We start from the raw sequence: 20,486 nt of genomic DNA, 5'->3' as shown, positions 1-20,486 counted from the left end.
GATCTGCCCCAGGGAGCACCCAACTACATCGCCTGGGCAGCAGGGGCGCTCCGCGACTGGTGCGCCGATTCCCGGTGTCCTGGCACCCCGGTGTAAGGGAGAACCGGTCCCGAGTCGCGGGACCGGGCGGCCGTGCCATTTTCTTCTGGAGCCTTGCGCCCCCATTGCGGGATCACGCGAGGCCACGGTCTGGGGCCTGCTCGCGGCCGAAAACTAAGAACTCCAGTGCCCAGTGACTGCTCAGGGGCTGCGGCAGCAGCGACGCACAACAGCAGCCCGGTCTACTGAGGCGAGACCCCAGATCCTTGCCTTGACGGGGGGGAAGAGGCCTGGTGCGGGCCCGCGGGAGACGTACACTGAGCCATGTGGTGGGGCCTGCACCATCGGCCGCCGCCAGACGCCATAACGGACGGAAACAGGTCAGGCGACTTTGAAAGCGAGGTGGGAGTGCCCCCTACCAGACCTGCCTGAGGCGTGCAAATCAGCCGGGATCCCGGGGGACGGTGCAGTCGGCGCCCATAGCTGCTAACGGGGCTAGGCTCAACGGAGAGGGCTGAAGGGATAAGCCCAGGCACGTGGTCTGGAGGACAGAAGAGGGCAGTAGGGCTGGCGAACCCTGGTGTCAACCCCCGGAGGCAAGGGGGGAGGTCCCGGCCCGAAGGACAGAAAGCAGGTGCGCAACGGCCTAGCAGGTTTACGAGATCCTACCGGAGCGCCAGTGGACCATTCAGCACGGAATAGTGCTGTTCCCTGCTGGGGGCTGTGCAGGAAAAGTGTGAACTGCAATAACGAGCCCCGGGGTCTACTGCTGGGACCTTGTCGAGGGTGAGGCCGGACCAGACACTGAAGGAGCATTGGCCCTGGAGTAGGTATCACCCATTCCGGGGGCTTGACGCTGTGAGATCTGCCTGGCCGCCCTCGGGCTGGGTGGGTCTCCGCCATAAGGTCCAAAGGTAATGCCGCCACACAGGTAAACAAGCTAGACAAGTACGCTGTCCCCTTAGGCCAGAACCAGGCGGGAGGCATGGCTGAGGCGCCTACAGAACAGGCTGAGCCGTCCCTGACCTCCATCATGGCGGCGATTCAAACGCTGGGGACAAATCTAGAGACCAAAATGGATAAGGTGTCCATAGAGGTGTACCTCCTCAGAACAGACCTCAGCAAGACGACAGACAGGGCCAAGGCCAATGAGACTGCAATACTGGAGATCCAGGCTTCTACTAAAACGCTTGAGCGGCGAGTGAACAATTTGGTGCATCAACATGGGCAAATGGTGCTGAAACTCGAGGATCAGGAAGGGAGGGTCCGCCGAAGCAACATTCGAGTGGTGGGTGTACCAGAGGAAATGGAGGGACCCAGCGTGGAACTCTTCCTGGAGGACCTCATCCTCACCCACCTAAAACCGAAGCGACTTTCATCCATCTGCACGGTGGAGCGCGCCCACCGAGCACCAGTTCCGAAACCTAAACCGGGACCTCCACCCAGAACCATAATCGTCAAAATCTTACATTTTAGAGACAGAGATGCCATACTCCAAGCGGCTAGACAGCTTGGGGACCTAAAATACGAAAATGATACTTTCCGCTTCTTCCCGGACTTCACGCTCCAAGTTCAACGGGAGGGCCGCTCATTCGCGGACGTGAAGGCGGCACTCCGAGACAGAGGATTGCGGTACATGATGTTCTTCCCGGCCAAATTGAAGGTTATTGTTGGGGGAAAATCACTGTTCTTCACGGCGCCATCAGAGGTGCAGGATTGGCTGGGCAGAAACTCGCCACAGGCGCAACCACGGAAGGAGAGCGACACCTGGAGAGATGGCCAGGCCGCCTCGCCGGGATCTGTAACCGGAAGATCAGACAATGACGTCCAGAGTCAGAGCTCCTTGAGGTCGAGATCAGCCAGCCCCAAATGGGATTCCCTCGGACGTTAACACTAGCCCAGCAGCGGAGACCACGGGAGTGGCCCTCACAAATTGTAACGTATACTGTGTGGTATTGTGGGATTCTCTGTTGCTCCTAAGATAGTGTTTACTGGGACGGAGAGCTCCCCCACCATATACAAAATTGTAATGGTTTCCGACTTTGATGCTGGGGGGATGCGATCCACTGGCCTCCTGATCTATGAGAGAGGGTTTGGGGTACTGTGAGGGGCCCGCAGTTGGTAACGTCGATGATTAGATACGGACAGTTGGGATACTTCAAATGGTGTGAGGGTGTATTCCTAATCACAGACACAGCAGAATTAAGGGGACAGGAGTGGATGGCGGCTGGAGCTGGGGCGGTGCACTCTTCCCTTACAGAGTTCTAAAGGGGGGGGCGGATTCCTCACTCCCGGGTGGGATTGGGCGAAAGGCGCTCTGCTAATTGGGGATGTGGGTAGTTCAAAACCTACGGAGCAGAGTAGCAGGGTTGGGGGGTTGTGGGAGAGGGGGTGTTCTTGCATGCGGGGGGATTGTTGGGGGCGGGATGGAAGGGGAGTGAGCGGGGCAAGAAGTTGGGGATTGTTTGGTGAAGTCACTATTCATATTGGGAATTGTTCATGTACACAATGCCTTGAACCCTACGATGCCATTTGCACTGAGGAACACTTATCAGTATGAGGTGGGATAAGAGCCTTAAGGTCATGAGTTGGAACATCAACTGGTTGGGGGATAAGTTGAAGTGCTGCAGTTTATTATCACCCCCTTTTGTACCGCTTTTGGCTGCCATAAGAGTAGCAGGTTATGCTCAGATGTGAGTCCCTTGCTCACTTTGCCACTGGATTCAAGCAAGCCGGGCTGAAGACGGCTGGAATGCCAGAAACCGGTCCTCGGAAGCTTGTTTCCGGTCCAGGGAAGACATGGCTTGGCAGTTCGGGCTGGACTGTTCCCATGAGGCACAGGTTCAGACTGATTTGCATATAGCCATGTCTGAACTGGGGTGGCAAAGTGGGCTAAAGAACGGTGATGGATTAAACCCAGATCTTTTCACTGGGTGTGAGTCTTTGATTGATTCAGATGCTCCGTCCATCACCACCCCCTTTTGTACCGCAGTTTATTAAGAGACACAGGCCTGATGTGGTACTCCTCCAGGAGACCCACTTACAGGGCAACTCCGGTCATGCACTTAATAGATGTTGATACTCGTTGCTGGCGCATTCCGGATTCACCTCGTGGTCACGTGGGGTGGGTCTCATTGCGCGTCGTAGCCTACCATTGGTAGTTGACCGCACAGAATCAGATCTTCTAGGCCGCTATGCGGTTATTTCATGCAAATAGGAGGGCCAGAGATTTAACCTCATCTCCATCTATGTCCTGCCTGGGCTACAAACACAAACATAACTGGACTTAGGGAAACCACTTCTGTCCCTCCCGGAGGGGCAATTGATACTGGGAGGGGATTTTAATGTGGCCGCCTCAGGTAACCTGGACAAACATCCCCCTAGAGTTATACCACTGGGACACACTTGGTTAGCGGATTTCATTGACACATTCAGCCTCACTGACCTGTGGCGTCTTAAACACCCACAAGACACCCAGTATACCTTTTTCTCTGGCCCGCACCGCTCCTTCTCACGCATCGACTACATCTTAGCACCCATGCAGCAGGGCACCACCGTGCAGGAGGCGATGCACTTGGCAAGAGGCATTTCGGACCACTCCCCATTGCTGGTACACCTCACTCTAGGCGACAGGAGGGTAGGTAGCTTAGCACCTATTAGTGCATGGCATCTCCTTAGTGAGGACACGAAAAAGACGCTGATTCTGGCCATTACCTGCTATTTTACTGAAAATGAGGGTACAGTAGATTCAGCAGTTACGCTATGGGAGGCCTTCAAAACAGTGATTAGAGGTGACGCCCTCTCAGCGATCGCAGGTCGCCGCAAGGAGCGAGAAGCCTACCTTGTCCAAATTGAGATGGACCTCCAGGACTTAGAGGCAGTGACGCTGGCACAGGAAGATCCGGGGGGGACCCATAGGTTCCCGCTCAAGAGCGCGGAATACAGAGAGTTAGCCACTGATGCAGCTAAAAATGTAATCAGGGATAGAGAAGGGAGGATCTATGATCAAGGAGATAAGGCGGGCAAGCGATAGCTTGGCTCGATAAGAAACAGCAGATGCAAAAAGTAGTCACAGAGCTGAGAACCAAAGAGGGGACGACTATCACAGAGCCAGCTGATATTGTTCAGGAGTTCGAACGGCACTATCAGAGGCTCTACAGTAGGGGGTCTGACAGGCCAGAGGAGGATTCCATCGCCCTGTTGGCGGATATCCGATTACCAACACTGATGGAGGAGGAGCGGGGGACCCTCGAGGCGCCACTTACCACTGAGGAAGTGGGGCGCGCGATTGGTGACCTTCGCTCGGGGAAGGCGCTGGGGCCAAATGGCCTACCTATTGAGCTATACAAGCTTAAGGCTGATAATCTAAGTGCTTACTTGAAGCAAATGTTTGGGGAAAGCAGAGAAAGGGGTCAGCTACCGCGTGATCAGCGCATAGCCACTATTGTGTCTATTCCCAAAGAGGGCAAACCAAGGGACATATGCGCCTCATACAGACCAATCTGGCTGCTCAATGCGGAGCCAAGGATTTTGGCCAAAGTACTGGCTAATCAACTCAAGCCCGTCCTCCCGACGCTAGTCCACCCGGACCAGTCCGGGTTTATGCCCCACCGCAACACTGCACTCAATCTTCGTCGATTACACAGAGTTCTGGGGCGATGCCACACCATCGAGGAGGACGCAGTAGTGGTGTCACTAGATGCCATGATGGTGTTTGACACGCTGGAATGGCCCTATATGATGGCGGTACTTCAAAAGTTGGGCTTTGGCCCTGAGTTCGTTAGAAGGGTTTGTCTCCTCTACACCGAGCCTCTGGCCCGGGTTACAGTCAACAATAAGCTCTCCGCAGTCTTTGCTCTGGAGAGAGGGACAAGGCAGGGATGCCCCATGTCCCCCCTCTTATTTTCCCTGTCCCTTGAACCGCCGGTGGCCTGGATCAGGCAGGACCTTTTCCTGAGAGGGCTCCGCTGGGCTGACGGGTGGGAGGACAGGATTTCATTATATGCAGACGACATCCTGCTTTACCTCTTGAGACCCCGCAGTTCTATTAGGGTAGCTATGGATATTTTCACCAGCTTCGGCAGAAACTCAGGATACAGTATTAACTGGGGTAAGTCGGTTATGTATGTCCTGCATAGAGACGCCCCGGTGCCTCCCCGGGACTGTCCCATTGCAACCGCAACGGAAGGATTCCGCTATCTTGGGAATTTTATCTTCAAAGACAAGACAGTTAGGTATGACCGCAATCTCCTACCCCTGCTGCACCGCCTCAGGCGGGACTCCGCTTCATGGAGAAAATTACCACTCTCTCTCCTTGGACGGGCAGCGCTCTTTAAAATGATGGCTTTGCCAAGATTTTTATATGACCTCCAAAATTATCCCGACCTGGTTCCACAATCTTATTTTTTGTCTATTGAGTCAACCCTGCAGGAGTTATTATGGGAAGGGAGGCCTCCCATCTCCCTTCAGAAACTCAACCTGGGCTGGTACGATGGGGGCATTGCGCTCCCGGACATCCTGAAGTACTTCTGGGCCGCCCACCTCTCGCCCATCAATCAAGGCATATATGGAAAGGGCGCCGATCCCGGTTTTGCAATGGACCGTTGGCTCCTACCAAGCGGTAATTTCGAGGCCGCAGTATACTCAAGGCCTGGCAGATATCCTCTTACGTGGCCCACCAGTCATACGGTATTATTATGGCACGCAGTCCAACGAAAACTGGGATGGGCAGACACTTTGACCATGGCTACCCCACTGTGGGTGTCTGAAAAATTGGGTACCCTAGGCCAGATTAAGGGATTCCACAAATGGGACCTCATTGGGATCTCTCATATCCGAGACATGTGGGGTGCAAAGGGGGTTGTCTCCTTTGACTCACTCCAACTTACATATGAACTAGCGCGCACTGAGCATTTCAGATACCTACAAATCCGACACTCATTTCAATCCAACATTCCCCGGGGAACCCTGCCCCCGCCTGCCTCCCCCCTGGAGGATAGGTTCCTTGATGGTCAGCTACCTGAACATGCCCTATCCCTTACATTAAAAAAGATTGTTAATATTTCTCCGTACCTACTTCAACCACTTAAAGATAGGTGGGAGGCGGAGGGGTTGGAAATTGACGGGGAGGAATGGCGGAGTGCCCTGGCATCCCCGAAGGAGGTGGCCATATCGGCAAGGCTGCAGTTGATTCAGCTCAAGATTCTCCACAGAGTCTACATATCCTGTACGAGGCTGAAGTTGATGGGCCGCAGCGGGGATGGGCTCTGCAGGAGAGGATGTAGGGAGGAAGGGTCGTACTTCCACATACTATGGGAGTGTCCTCGGATCCAAACCTATTGGCGCCATGTACACAGATGCATGCAGGAGGTGTGGGGAGGGTACCGGGTTCGTGTGTAATTGAGTTATTGGCTGTATGTGATAATCACCACTGTTTCTTCTAAATAAAAAGACATTTTAAAAAAAAAGAAAAAAAATAATAATAATTAGATCGATGTGACTAAATGAGGTCACACATTACAAGTCAAAGTAACACTTGACAATATTTTTTATTTTTTTAATGCGTGCAGTGTACCAGATAGATTTCACTTATCTTATAGGCTTGCATTCGAACTGTGTCTGTAAAGAAGTGCCTAATGCGTCATATTTATATTACAGATGAACAGGTCTTTAAAATGATTCACAGATGAGACGGAATTATGTGAGAGATAAAGTCATTATGCAGGACAATATTTTTAGGGCTTATCTACAAAACTCTTGTGCCACTTTTGTGTTACTTTTCTTACATTGAAAGTGGCGCAAAAGTGGCGCAAGGGGTTTATAAATAGGTTCTTTTATTTATAGTGCATTTAATTGGAGGTATTGTATATCTAGGCCGCTCTGCTTACCTTGTGTAAACACTGTGGCCAACAGAGTTCACAACTTGAACTCCGCTTTGGTTGGTTACTTGCCGGATATGCAAGACTGCTTTCAAGAGGAGACCCCAATAAAGAGTACTGGTGTGGAACTGCAAGTATGCGGAAGGACTTGCAGACTAAGAATCCGGTCAACTTTGGAAGGGAAGAGTTAAGGAGATCGAGAGAGGCTCCTTCTGCTTCATGTACCAGTGGAGCAACACCGACAACCACTACTGCACAGCCTAATATTCGTCCCCAATTTAGAACCCTTTAAGAGAAAAAGTAAGAAGGTTGGGAGCTTTGTATGCCATCCTAATACCTAATCATCCATCTATACTAATATAATAAAGAGAGAGCCCAAAGCTTTGAGGCGGGTAATCTCAGGAACCACAGCACCAATCAGAACACCAAATACAGCGTTGGAAAGGGCAGTTGCTGCAGAAGGACATAGGCTATGCAGACGCCCACCATATACATTTAAAAAGTAAAAGAACCGTGCCAGCAAAGTAGTCCCTTGTGGGCGTGTCTGCGTTGTGCTGTAGGCGTGTGCTCGGGGCGTGGGAAACACTGCAGGCGTGTGGTACCTTCCACCCTTCATGCCATGTCTCATATAGTGTGCTGTGGGCGTGTGCTGGGGGCGCAGGTGTGTTGCGGAGTGCGGGATTACAGAAAAAAAAGCGAGTGTTGTGCTCAATATTTCCTTGTTTTTTCTTCCTAGGTTCTGTACATTCCAGCTTCGGGTGTGCTTGCCCCGCACTCCCAGTCAAGTGCACCTGCTTTACTGTATGGAGGTCAGGCATGGCACTATTCCCAAGGGCCGGAAGCAGCGCAAACAGGTGCCATTGTGCAGGAAATGTAATCTCGCCTTAACTTCAGGTGATGCCTGAAGCGCACACTGGAGATTTTCCACTTCTGTTGGGAAAAAGGCTTGCCCCACACACATCCGGACACAAGGCCCGCCTCCACGGAAATAGCAAGAAAGGGACTATCCCTCCCCTGGGAATATGTGATGATATTCCGCAAACCAACATCCCGCATACCATCACTCTGCGGGACTATTACTCCGCAAAGACATCATTTCTAAAACTTTTACAACACATATGACTTTATCATGCATGCCATTATAACGCAAATGCATGTGTGGTAAAGTCATATACATTGTAAAAGTACAGACGGAAGAATCATGCACATTGAGCAGTATATTACATGCACCCCAAAAAATGTAGTGTACATGATAGAGTGCAGATGTGGAAAGAAATACATAGGCAGTACCACATGTATGTTGAAGAAGAGAATTCTTGAACACATCCGCGCAGCATTGCGGAGTCATGGGGCCTCATTTATGAGAAATGACGCATCGCTGGGTGAAAGCAGCGATGTGTCACTTCATATTTAATGTATGACGCATCATGTCGCAAGGAGTTACAGATACTTGAGTATTTCTGACGTATCTGTAAGCGCAAAAGTGACGCATTGCTGGAGTGAGTCACAAAAGTGACACAACTCCAGCAATGCGTCCTTTCACATGGAGCAAGCCCCATTTGAAAGGGCCTGCGTCAGTCTTATGCTGTGAGGCAGGCGCAATATTTTGACGCAATGGCGTCCTAAAAGTGAGGCAGTGAAATCTCATAGATTTCACTGCGTCACTTCTACGACCCTTCCTTGCGTCTATACGCCCCCCTTGCATACATTATACTTAGCGCATGTACAATGTGGCAGAGGGGTTTACAAAGTGACGCATCTACCTAGATGCGTCACTATGTAAATATGGCGCAACAAGGCGCATTTTCTACGCCAGTGGTGCGTCACAAAAAGTGACGCACCAGCGTCGTAAATGTGACACACAGCCTCATAAATAAGGCCCATGGTACTTTCCTAATGAAAGTATGCGTAGTGATGGTATGTTGAAAGAAAGTTGCGGAATAATGGGTGTTTACCCTCCCCCGGTAAGTACATTGGTGGCACAGCGGCCCACTTCTCCAGCAACATACTCATATTTTTTCACCACCCATTTGAAAAATGCACAGTTCTCTCTCATTGTCTGAACTGGGGTGGTGTGGAGTGCAAAAAAATTATGGATTTAGGCCCAGATCTCTGGACTGGGTTGAATGTATGACATTGTTCTACATTCTGTCCATCAAGTTTTGTTTTGCATTTTGTCACCCCGAGTGGGATGGGTATGCTCAGACGTGAGTCCCATGCTCTCCACCCCACTGGAGTCAAGCTATCCTTTCTGAAGACGGCTGATAGCCAGAAACCGGTCCTAGGATGCTTGATTCCGGTCCAGGAAAGACAAGGCTTGGCAGTTCGGGCTGGACTGTTCCCATGAGGCACAGGGTCAAGGCTGATTTGCATATGGCCATGTCTGAACTGGGGTGGTGTGGAGTGCAAAAAAACGATGGATGTAGGCCCATATCTCTGTACTTGGGTGAATGTATGACATTGTTCTGCATTCAGTCCGTCAACTGTTGTTTTGCATTTTGTCACCCCGAGTGGGATGGATATGCTCAGACGTGAGTCCCATGCCCTCCACACCACTGGAGTCAAGCTATCCTGGCTGAAGACGGCTGGTAGTCAGAAACCGGTCCCAGGATGCTTGATTCCGGTCCAGGAAAGACATGGCTTGGCAGTTCGGGCTGGACTGTTCCCATGAGGCACAGGGTCAAGGCTGATTTGCATATGGCCATGTCTGAACAGGGGTGGTGTGGAGTGAAAAAAAAATGATGGATTTAGGCCCAGATCTCTGTACTGGGGTGAATGTATGACATTGTTCTGCATTCTGTCCATCAACTATTGTTTTGCATTTTGTCACACCGAGTGGGATGGGTATGCTCAGATGTGAGTCCCATGCTCTCCACACCACTGGAGTCAAGCTATCCTGGCTGAAGACGGCTGATAGCCAGAAACCGGTCCTAGGATGCTTGAGTCCGGTCCAGGAAAGACATGGATTGGCAGTTCGGGCAGGACTTTTCCCATGAGGCACAGGGTCAAGGCTGATTTGCATATGGCCATGTCTGAACTGGGGTGGTGTGGAGTGCAAAGAAATGATGAAATTAGGCCCAGATCTCTGTACTGGGGTGAATGTATGACATTGTTCTGCATTCTGTCCAACAACTGTTGTTTTGCATTCTCTCTCATTGATGGCCAGCACCGACATACACTTTTAGACACACCTCCCGCAACAAATTCTAGAATTGCGAACTTTAGAGCTGGGGGGCTACGTTCGAATCTCGGCATCAGCTCAACATCCTGGCAAATTGCTTTGTCTCCCCGTGCCTACCACAAATGAATGTATTCTTCTGTAATGTAAATTGTGCTCATGACATGTTGTCGAGTTTGCGCTATATAATATAGCAAGGAAAAATAAGGTAGGGAAACTCGAGTTCACACACTACTGAACGCGCACTCTTAAGTGCATCAGCAGTGCACTGTGAATCGGAGCGTTTAACAGGCTTGTCACAGATAAGAAATTATATCAAAACTAAATCCTACAAAACAATATACTACTGGCCGCCAGCAATTCATATCCGGACAACGTCGGGACGGTCTGCTAGTTAGTTATACAGAGATCCACCCTGTATCAGACCCATCTGTGCAAGTGTGAAGACTTTTTAACTTCATCGACTACTGATATTGAGAGTATTTACCTTAACGTTATCCGTTAAAAAATTGTAAATCTGTATGGCTTCAGACAACTAGTTCATGCCATATTTGAGACATCGAGGTGCCGGACGGTGCACAGTGAGGTTGGTAGAATTAAGAGACGTACTCTTAAGTACCTTAAGTATTTTAATAAAACGTAGCCAAAATGCTTCATATAGTCCTTGCTTCATCCACTTCAGAAGTAATGCTTGAAGCATCGTCCCCCAGGTCCATGAATGGAAATACTATCTGCCTGAAAGATACAGGTACATTTTTGACGATTCTATAAACTAAGAGAGGTAGTCCATTGAGGCAAATAGGTTTTCAACAAAACTTTATTGTTTTTGTGTCCTACACAGACAAATAAGAAAGCCATGATGAGGGTTCGAAAAAAATTGGTCACTCGAACCTGAAACGTGTTGGCACATCTACAAGAGCCAGTTATATCATTGAGTAATTCATTTGAAATGCATCATATTCTGTTTCTGCTCTTGCTTTCACGTCACTTTGTTTGTCTACCAATAGGAATTGATTTGCAAACACTGATGAAATGCATTTTTTAATGTGTACTGTTCTGTGTAAATTTGATGTTGTTTTGATTTATCTTTTGTCAAAATTGTTAGATATTGTGTAAATATGTATCCATTTCTGCCTAAAAAACAATTTTTTTTAAAAAATATGAGTAATAGGTATAAAAAAAGTACCTTACCAGGTTTCATTAAGTTGCACTTGGTTTTCATCTAATAAGTTTCATACTAAGATATGAGGGTTTGGGCATCTTCTTTGTATTCTATATTTGAGACATCGGCATAATCAGCTGGAACAGGAGGATATACTTTTTTCAACCATGGCAATTTGTGCTGACTTATGTAACATTCTGCAAACTGAAAAAATAGTTAAAAATGTATATGTTGTACATATGTCCAACTTTAATTTTAATGTACATAAAAACCTTTGTTCTCAATAGGATTGGGGTTGAAAAGCAATCATCAGAGGTTATATTTGGCACGCAAAATAGGAAATAGCATTGCAATATACAAATGTTAGGCTGAGATTGGTCACTCACTTCATTTACAAACTCCTGGCCTTGATCTGATAGAACCCTTTTTGGTCTTCCATGACCTAGAAATTGAGAAATAAACATCAAGACAAATTGAAAGACACGTCTTCAAATAACAAAATTCAAAACAACATTTTCACTTTGTATCTCAAGTGCAGGCTGAAAATGTGTAACAAGCATTTAAATGAGAAACATATGGGTTTCAGAAACAAACATCTATAAGACTATCACAATGGAGATTTACATTTTATAAAAAATATTTATAGAAGCAAGAAAAATTATAACACACATTGTTCAGTTTCAAATGACATATTTGGCCAATAAAAGTGCGAGGACTTGTTTCTTATTTGTTTTCTTGATACCAGAATGCCCATTAATTCTACCACAACATGACATAGTAAAACCAGATAACTCCATTAGGTCCATTGCAATTTTCGGTTGATAGCATATGAAGAGCATTCAGTGGATCTGGTATGTCGAGTGGTTGACCACCATCTGGTATAGTGCATGGGCAGGAATAAACTTTGGGAAAACAGATGCCAACCCCACCACTTCTCAAAGGCAGGAATTATTATTATTATTATTATTATTTATTTTTATAGAGCGCGATAGTCACCCGGGGGTATCCCAGCGCTAAAGAAACCCTAGGAATAACAGCATGTGGTGACCAATACGTCCCACGGTTGAGCTATCTGTATAATGATATAGAACAGGGAACAAATCAAGTTTAAGTTTATTAAAAAACTTGGAGAGTGTGCTAAAATAGAACATTGGCCAACCAATTACATGTGCAGTGCATGGGGAGGAAGTAGCACGTGGCACACTACTTAAAAAAATGAAAGGCAGCAAGATTAAGTTATTTGTCCAGAAATATCGCCCACCAGGGCTATTGGAGGTATAAGAGCTGGAAACCGTGCTAAAAAACAGCATTGCCAAAAACATGACTTTTGCAATGCATGGGGCACGTGACGCACTACTTACACAAGAAAAACTACATCGCATTAAGTTGAAAATCACGTATGCACACTGCTGCGGGAACGGCCACGTGGTGCTTGGCAAATTGAAGGGAAACATCCTTTACAACGCAACTTTTACCACGCAGTGCTTTTACATCGCAACTTTTACAACGCAAACCATTACAACGCATTGCGCTGGGGGCGCTCTAGGATAGGGGATAGATTTAATTTACTTTCCAACACCTTCCCTACTATCCACGGGGACTGGAGTTGGAATAGTAAATTAAACTATTCACTATCCAGCACTCCTCAGCACTATGCATTGTAAAGGCATGCATTGTAAAAGTTGCGATGTAAAAGCATGCAATGTAAAAGCATGCGTTGTGATTTCATACATCCCAAATTAAAGAAACGTGGCAGGATTAAGTGATTTGCACAGAACAAAGGATAGCAAATCAATTTTAACGTTATTAAAAAACATGGAGAACATGCTAAAATACAACATTGACCAATCAATTACATGTGCAGTGCATGGGGAGAAAGTAGCACGTACTTTCAAAAATTAAAGACGGCAGGATTAAGTTATTTGCACAGAAACATCGCCTACTAAGGCAAGATATTTGAGGTATAAGAGCTGGATACCGTGCTAAAATACACTATTGCCGAAAACATTACTTTTCCAATGCATGGGGCACGTGACGCACTACTTACACAAGAAAAACTTTATCGCATTAACTTGAACAGCACGTAGCACACTGGTGCGGGAACGGCAACATGGCGCTTGCCAAAATAAAGAAACGCAGCAGGATTAAGTGATCTGCCCAGAAACAAAAGTTACAAAGTCAACTTTAACGATATAAAAAAGCAGAAAAGCGTGCCTAAAAACAACATTGTCAAATCGAACAAAAATGTGCATTTATGCGCTATTTAAAGATCGTTCAGATTAAAAATGCTCGCCTACGAAGACGTGGATACAAACACTATCAATGGCTGTGACTGCGGAATAGGAAAAGTTCAAGAAGGTTGGCAGGTTATAAATGCTTTGCAAAAGGAGGATTGGTTGAGCATGATGCCACTGGGTGTGAGAGACGTCATTGGGCATGTTGTAATTGAGCATGCGCAAATAAAATGAAATACCTTGGCGGTACATAGCCAGACGGTGGGATGTATTGTGCGCATGCGTAAAATTGACACACATGCGCTACCACAAACATGTATGCGCAAAGTGAAGGCAACTCCTAGGGGGTACATACACAGATGGAGTTCAGTCCCCCGGGTTGGATTGGGATTACAAATCGGCCCGGGCATGATAAAAAAAAGTGGCCCACATTTGCATTTTGCCTTTGCAAAACACTGCTTCGGCAAGTCTTATAAAAAAAAAAAGGGGGTTTGCTTGCACTGGTGAAACACACCTGTATACAAGTGAGGCCGCTATTTGTCATGCTCGCTGCCCCCGCTCAATATGCATATGTTAATGGGCCGGCCCCAGCGAGAGAATGACACCTCTGCTCATTGATAAAAGAAAAGTAATGGAGGCTGATCTGCCTCCAGAAAGGCCACTCAGGCACCCACTGGGCCGCTGACGGCAACCGAATAACGCAGAAACCACCAAATCGTCCCAAGGCTGCTCAAAAAACGAGGCATTGCCGAGTGCCCGCTTTACCAATCCAACGCTGAGTTCGGATGTTGATAGAACACCAGCTCCCGCAGGAGGCGGGGAGCCGGCGGGACAGTGGGGAAATTGATGACCCTCCTATGGTCCCCAACGGTGACGGCCAAAATAAATAAAAGAAAAAGGCCATCCCCAGGAAATGGGGTCCCTGCCGTCTTGAAGTAGCTTCAGGAGGGGGCCTATGCAGCCCTCCTCCATAAAATAATATTATATAATTAGCCATGCCCAGGGGGCTGGGGATCCCGGTGCCAGGAATCGGCCACGGGAGGGGAGCCACGTGGACCCCTTCCCATAAAAAAATGGAATACGGATACTCCGCTTATTGTCATCGTACCATAAGCTCACCCTTCCGATCATGCAGTGAAGGCTAATTGGCTGTCAAGTAGTTGTCAACATTTGAAACTAGAACTGTTGGCAGCCATTTTATGCCTTGGTACAAGGGGGGCTGAAGAAGCGTGTGAAATCGGTGTTTCAAACGTGAAAAAGGGGAGGGTAGACACAATGACCCTACAAGGACCCCCAGGGACCCAATTTCTTTTTTTTGTTGGTAAAATTGCGTGGTGCGCGCATGATTCGCGCATTCTAGTGATATTAAAAAAAAGAAAAAGATGTGGGCTTCCGCGCTTCTTTGGTAATTTGCAGTCTTTCAACTGTTTAGAGGAGATGCCGCAGTGCTGGATGCAGGATGCACCATTGAGTTAGAAAAGGTAACGATAACACTATTTACCTTCTAAGTGAATTTCCTTTCATAGGCTATCATTGACTGGTTTCACTCGCAAATTCTTCTAAGTGTGGAGTTGTTGAGCTTTAAAATATTCACCTAAAATCATCTGAACAGCGAATTCCCATTTACTCACCTGTTATCAGGAGAGAAACCAGTGCCGCATCTTTTAGACCAGCACTGCCCCTGAAAAGTAGCTCTAAGTATACTTACAAGTAACTTATATTTTCTCCCATAGGAATCCCCTTCCTATAAAAAAATAATAATATATTTAGATTTGCGGATCAAGATCTAGGGGATGGTGTCCAGGGCCCAAAAAAAGTAAAAGGAAGGGGGGCCACACAATGTAATGTAATTTAAAAAATAAAATATCTAAAAATAAATAGTTTAAAAAAATTAGTAAATCAGTATAAGAAAATATGAGAATAAATATATTTAAAAATTGTCATGTACAAAACCTTTGAAATTCACTGAAAAAATTATAGGTTTCAGACATGTTATAGTTAGGAATTATCATTTGAAAAACCTTTGAAATTCACTGAAAAAACCATAGGGTTCAGACATGTTATAGTTAGGAATTAGCATTTAAAAAACCTCAGAAATTCACTGACACAGGTTTCAGGGGTGTTATAGTTAGTTGGACATTTCACTCGTACAAAACCATTATAGTTAGTTGTACTAGTCAAGTCAAGTCAAAAACCACTTTATTCGATTTAGTTAAAAATCATAAAAGCATACTACAATTAATTTAAAATGGCAGTTCAATGTCATAAAAAATTACATACATCAATATCAATTACATATATACTTTAAAAACAGCTAAAAAAGTAATGTACAGCTAAAAATTATGCAAGTAGAAAAAACACATTTCAACCTCCATTACAGACCCCCCAATTACGATTGCAATCGCCTCCTCCTGATCCTGACTGCAGCAACAAGATAGTTAGCCACACTAAACATAACTAACTGTGAATCTAACATTTGTAGATACAGGAGAGCTGGTTTTGCCTGAAGGAAGGCTTTATCCTTCAATAAAGGCACCAAATATTTCTGTCTGGGCATATTGAAGAAATGGCAGAACAACATTAGGTGCATATTGTCTTGAATTGAGAAATTGTCACATTTACACACGGGTGCATCCTCCTGCTTAGACCAACCGTGGCTGTCACAGAGAACCGTATAGATCTGATTAAACCGAAATTTGACCAGGAGCCACCTGTGGAAAGGGATGTTAACTGTGGCAAGATACGGTTGAATAGTTAGGCAAGTAATGGTCAAAAAATTAGCTCTAACTGTGGGCTTTGTAAGTTGCTGTTCCTCTCTCTGCAAGATCTTCAGTTTAGAGAAGTGGAGCTTAACCCAGTCTAAATCAGATTTTTTTCAAACCCATCGGGGCGGAAAATATCTCAGGGCGGCCAAGTTCCAAAGAGCACTTATAAATGTATGACAACCAAGCAATATCTTTAGATTTGTCCAATCTTAGGCAGTCCAACAGTACTTTATGATTTAGACCTAGGTTGTTATTGGTCCAAGTCCTGATCCAAAGAAGAATAGGTGCCATTGAAAGAATATCAGCAATGTACCCTATACCAAGCTCCTGGTGGACTGAGAATGTGGCTGTCGATTGAGGAAGGCCTAGTATAGACCGAAGGAACTTATTTTCCTCCCTTTGGATGGTTTCACTGTTCACATAGCCCCACAGACCTGCTCCATACCTAGCTATTGCCAACGTTTTAGCCTTGTACAGACTTAATAATGCACCGCTCGGCTTCCCTCCAAGCCTCCTTGAAAAACTTAGAATTGCATTTGCCAAGCTTCTCACTGCTTTGGTTTTTGCTATAATTTGAGGGCTCCAGCTACCCTTAGTATCAAAAATTACACCAAGGTAAGTAAAGATTTTGACATTAGTGATTACTTCATTGTTACAATAAAAAGATTTGGTGTTGTTTTTAACAGCCCCAAACACCATGACATGGGATTTAGAGTTGTTTACCACTAAGTCAAGGGAGGACATGAATTCACTAAATGCATTTAAAAGTCTCTGCAGGCCCAAATGTGTCCGCGCTATCAAAGCAGCATCGTCCGCGTACAGGAGAACGGGGATGCGGGTATCCCCTGCGCGCGGTGTAACCAGAGTAGCAGTTAAAAGGCTTTTCTCTAATGAGTTTATATATAAAGTAAACAGCATGGGGGCAAGGATGCAGATTTGCCGTACACCCCTGCTCGATTTAAACCAATCTGTGCAGTTTCCGTCTTGGTCCATTCTAATTGATGCTTTTAAGTCTTTATGGAGTTCAGCCAAAAAGTGTACAAGCGGAGGATCAAGACCCAGTTTTAACAGCATTGACCACAGCCGAGCACGATTAACTAAATCGAAGGCCGTCGACAGGTCCATAAATGCAACAAAAATTGACCCCTTTGATGCAGTTGTATATTTTGATATTATCATGTGGAGATTTAAACATTGGTCCTCTGTACCTCTTCCTGTACGGAACCCATACTGGACATCTGTTAGAATGTCATTTTCCAAGGACCACTTGTTTATTTTTGCCAGCAATACTTTGCCCAGTACCTTCATGGAAGAATCCAACAAGGATATAGGGCAATAGCATTTGGGGTCACTTCTTTGGCCTTTTTTAAAAATAGGGACTATAATTGAGCATGCCCAGGTTTTTGGAAAACCCCCCTCAAGTACGGAGTTAAAAACATTGGCTAATATTTCTGCCCACATCTCAGGGTTTAATTTATAGAGATCCAGAGGAACCCCGTCTGGACCGGGGGCTTTGTTTGCAGCTGAACCTTTTAACTCCACCTCCACTTCGGTTATACTGAAATGTAATTTAGGTAGTGAAGTTAGAAGAGAAGGCGTAAAAAATGTCTCAACAGTTTCATTACTCCCGAATATGTTAGAGAAATGTTTTAGCCACTCTGCTTCAGGAATATTTACTTCAAGGTCTGTGTTCTTTGATTGGGCAAATAGAGGATTATTGATTATGGACCAGAATTTAGAACTTTGCCTTAGGGTAGTAGAGTCCATTAAAGAATCCCAGGCTTCTTCTTTAATGACCTTTTTTCGAGACATTACCGCCACAGCATATTTCTTCCTCAATTGAGCTACCAGTGACTTATCTCTAGGGGAATGTTTAAGCGCTTTCAACAGAGCGGAGTGTGCCTTAGAGCATGTATGATCAAACCAACCAAAGACTGGGGCAGGGCCCCTCTTTGGTTTAGCTGTGAGCTCTACTTCCACTCTCGCACAGATAGCCTCAAAAGCGGTAACTACCTCTTCCCCCCCCATGTCTGAATCCCTACATATTTCAAGTTCCACATTCATTTTTTGCTCAATTAGGCCTAGAAAGTCCTCGGGACAAACGTTACACCATTTAAGACGCCTACCCTGGTCTTTACTCTTTACATCCTTTATAGCAGTGGCCCTCTTGGCCCCTTTGGTTAGACCAACGGAGGCGTCCAAGACTAGCGACACCGGGTTATGATCAGTTGTACTAACAACAACTCACTCGCCCGCAATCCACTGCTGTTTACATAATTCATGACATGGTCAGTGACATCATTGATGACATCACTGATGACCACTGTGCAAACGCGACCTGTGGCGCGTTCTAAATTGGGGGATTAAGTCCCCTTGAATACTGGGGGTCTCTGGGGGCCAAGTAGCCCACCAGGAACCTCCAGAATGCGCCAGGGGGCTGCGTTGCAGAGAGGTGTAATGAAGCAACGCCCCTTTTTACACCTCTCTGCAACGCTGCCCCCTGACGCATACTGGAGGTTCCTTGTGGGCTAGTTGGCCCCCAGGGACCCCCAGTATTCAAGGGGATTTAATCCCGCAACTTAGAACATGGCGCGTTTGCACAGTGGTGAAGGTATGGGGCGGGACTTGAGGTGATGAGTGTGCAAACACGCCCTGTGGCGAGTTTTAAATTGGGGAACAAATTCCTCTTCATGGTCCCCTAGGGGCCAACTAACCCACCAGGTACCTCCAGTAAGCACCACGGAGCTACATTGCAGTGTTGTTTGTTAAAAGGGGCATGACCTCTGAACATCTCTCTGCAACAGAGCTCCCTGGGGCATACTGGAGGAACCTGGTGGGCTAGTTGGCCCACAGAGGACCTCAGGAATGAAGAGAAATTAATTCTCTAACTGAAAACGCGCCTCAGGGCGTGTTTGCAGACATGTCACCTCAGGGCACGCCCCCTTCCTTCATCAGTGTGCAAACACGCCCCGTGGTGCGTTTTAAGTTGGGGAATTAATTCTCTTTCAATACTTAGGGTCCCTGAGGGCCAAGTAGCCCACCAGTAACCTCCAGTATGCACCAGGGGGCTGCGTTGCAGAGAGGTGTAATGAGGCCACGCCCATTTTTACACCTCTCTGCAACTCAGCCCCCTGGTGCATAGTGGAGTTCCTGGTGGGCTAGTGGTAATGTGAACTCAGTGTTCATAGGCATGGCTCTCCTTATCAGGTTTGCCACGGTTCTGGCAGTATTAATTTTACATTCACCCAAATGTCACAATTCTGACGCCAAACTCTTTTCAGATTGGATGCTTCCTTCATGAGCATATGGCTGCACGTCTTAATATATATCCAACAACGATGCTCCAAAGAAGCATTCAGAAGCACACAGTGGTTGCCAAGAATAATTTGTATGTGCCCAGCAGACACGTTTCGGTGAAGTGTTGCCTTTTCTCAATGTTGATTACCACCAAGGGTTTTGCATTATACGTTCTTACATATGTATATCAGAAAAAAAATTCTCATTGGTTGATGGTAACTTTTGCCAGCCAATCACAGTGCACATGTTTTGAAGGTGCCTTTAATAGAAAGTGCCTCCCACACCACAGTGGGTACAAGTTCCATAATACAACAAAATTATATGTTCTTTAGTTTGTTGGCACACTTTTTATGTGGGAGTGGTTCAATTAAATCAAAACAATGTCCTCTGACCCCCTCGATCAGCCACATTTCCCACATAAGGGATGTCACACCACAAGCGCTCATTTAGTAACTGATGCTTACCATTATAGTAATGTGAACTCAGTGTTCATAGGTATGGCACTCCTTATTAGATTTGCAACAGTTCTGGCAGTATTCCTTTTACATTCCCCCAAATGCCACAATTCTGACTTCTTACCATTAATATCCAGTTATTTCTGTCAGCTTTTGCTTTAAAAAAAAAAGAAAAAGTATATATCTATATGTGTGCAGGTCTTTTCATCAGCCCTCTACATCCATATGTCTGCGCAAATGTGATTTAGATTTTGCTGCAGCCCCCCACAGCATACAGCATGAGTCACTGGGTCACTTTAGTAATTGTCTGTTTTACACAGCAAGTGATCACATGTGGCCTGATCACATGTGCAAGGTTTTTATTACCAGGGCTAGTGTGCTCTTAGTCTTTATAGGTATTTAGCTACAGCTTTAGCTGTGCAAAACTATTGTTTCCCAGGACATGTGTACATAGCAACCACACGAAGAGGGACTAGTG

The sequence above is a fragment of the Lissotriton vulgaris genome, chromosome 7 (genome assembly GCF_964263255.1).
Source record: "Lissotriton vulgaris chromosome 7, aLisVul1.2, whole genome shotgun sequence".
NCBI lineage: Eukaryota > Metazoa > Chordata > Amphibia > Caudata > Salamandridae > Lissotriton > Lissotriton vulgaris.
This window is presented reverse-complemented; position numbering follows the sequence as displayed.